Raw genomic sequence first — 2,322 nt, forward strand, 5'->3', positions numbered from 1 at the left:
CTATTTCACAATGTCCATTATATCATTAGGATCTTATGTACTATTACAGATTATTCACACCAGAGAAACTATTCGGTATTTACACGTGTGCCTTATTTATTTCACTTCAATATATATCTTCAATATGTATCCATTTTCCTATGAATTAATCTATTTTCTCATTCTTTATGGCTGAATAATATTCCATTTTATAGAAAAACCACATCTTCTTTATCCAGTCTCCAACGGATGGGCACATGGTTTGTTTCCAAATTTTAGCTATTACAAACTGTGACACTATAAACATGGGTGTGCATACTTCTCTGTGATATGATTCTTTTAGTTCTTTTGGAAAGACACCCAGCAGAGGGATGGCTGGGTCAAATGGAACCTCCAGTCCAAGCTCTTTGAGGTATCTCCATATATGTATGCTATTTTATATGTATGTTATTTTATATTCTAGTACTATTTTATATGCAGTTTAGTTTCTAGTACTATTCTGGATACATTTGGATAAGTATGCAAAAACATATCAAAAATGTATACTTAAACATTGACAATGGCAAAATAAATCACACTGTTAAGAGGATATTTAGTAGTTCAATAAATACTTATGTACCATAAGATAGAATACTATACAATTATTAAACAATGACAGAGGCATATTTTTGTATGATACACCACCTCAAAACTTAGGAGTTAAAATAACAATTCATTCTTTAAATTCTGAGAGTTACCTATGCGGTTCTTTGCATGGTGTTGGCTGGCACTTGAGCAACTATAGAACAACTATAACTTGAGTGCTGGAATAGGCAAGATTTTTTGTGTAGCGGTCTCTGTCACATTTTTAAAAATTATCCTTTGAAAATATGAAAAGCTAGGAGTCATAGTGCATGCCTGTAATCTCAGCATTCTGGAGACTGAGGCAGGAGGATCACCATGAGTTTGAGGCCAGCCTGGAATACATAGCAAGGCCCTGTCTCAAAAAAAAAGAAAAAGAAAAAGAAAGAAAAAACAGAATTCTTAGCTCAGAAGCTGTACATATCTTGCTGTGATTTCCTGCCCTTCATGTAGAGATTCTGCTGAGAGCCCAGTCAGAGCTCTTCACTAGGAATCTCTGTTTTCCTGTGGGCCTTTTTATATATCTGTGGGGGCTGCTTCAGGGGATGGTACTGGATTCAGGGGTGGTCTTACCAAAAGGACAGTCCCTGGCCTGTGTTTATCACATTCTAGTGCAACATGTTAGCTGATACCTCACTAGCCAGGCTAGTCCTGGAGTGAGCAGGAGGGGAGTGCACAGGGCAGTGGATACAGAAGCCTGGCTCACGGGGGCCTCCAGGGTACAGACCATCACATGAACGGACACGAGAATGAGCTAAGACAGTATATATTAAGTGGTAGCAAGGTATTGAAGACTGTGTGTGGAATAATCCCGTTTGATACATGGTTAAACATACAAGCACATTGTATATGTATATAAACATGCCTATACTTGTGTAAATTTGAATGTATATGCAAATATTTGCTTGCATAGATTAGAAAGGTTTGGAAGGACCCACAGTTAACAGTGGTTATGTTTAGGGATCGGGGTGGTAAGGAATTTATGGTAGTTACTGTAACCAAGGGAGGAAGGCGGACACTTGCCCTCCCTCAGATACCCTTCTGTATTGCTTGAGTTTTTCTTTGTGTGTTGATATATTACTTTTATAATGTTAAAGTAAACAGAGCATTTTAAACTTGGTAAGAGAAAAATGTCTTAAGGGCAATAACAAAAAACTTGACCTTGTAGGAAAAACCTTCATAATTTGGAGTTAATTTTTATTGGTCACTATCAGTGTAAGTATATAACATTAAGAAAGGCATTCTAAAAGATATATTTAAATCAGTTTGTAAGCTAAATCCTCTTTGAAATGTGCATTCAACTTGAGGAAAGTGGCTGATTAATGCTTCTTATGATGTAGACACTAATCAGTTGTTGAAAGCTAGAGTTTGAGTGGTGAATGAATGAGAGCCTTGTGGAAAGTACTGCCTGGTTGCTCAGGATGACAGTGATTTGAAAGCTACTGACTGGCTTTTACTGTGGACAAGTTAACCTCTCTGAGATTAAAACAACATCTTGTATAGTGTTGTGAAGATCAACTTTAAAATCTTAGTTATAATGTCTACCCCAATACTTATTTAAGTGCTTGAGATGTAGTTTTTGGTTGAATTTTGAAAGATTTTAAGATTTATATGTCTATTAAGGCTATAAGGGGTGTCTCCTTAATCTTAGCCTTTATTTAAAGATATTTTCTTTCTAAATTTTCTTTATCATTTGTTTGGTACTTCTTCTTTTTTTTTTTT

At 35.8% G+C, this 2,322-nt stretch overlaps 1 protein-coding gene across 9 annotated transcripts in view; it reads left to right on the forward strand.

Annotated features, from left to right (window-relative positions):
- The window catches only part of Lmo7 (LIM domain 7), a 215,957-nt gene that overhangs the window by 207,736 nt on the left and 5,899 nt on the right, over positions 1 to 2,322 (forward strand). The window lies entirely within an intron of this gene.

Source organism: Fukomys damarensis, unplaced genomic scaffold, assembly GCF_012274545.1.
Source record: "Fukomys damarensis isolate Sample0158 unplaced genomic scaffold, DMR_v1.0_HiC HiC_scaffold_6, whole genome shotgun sequence".
In the NCBI taxonomy this organism is placed as follows: domain Eukaryota; kingdom Metazoa; phylum Chordata; class Mammalia; order Rodentia; family Bathyergidae; genus Fukomys; species Fukomys damarensis.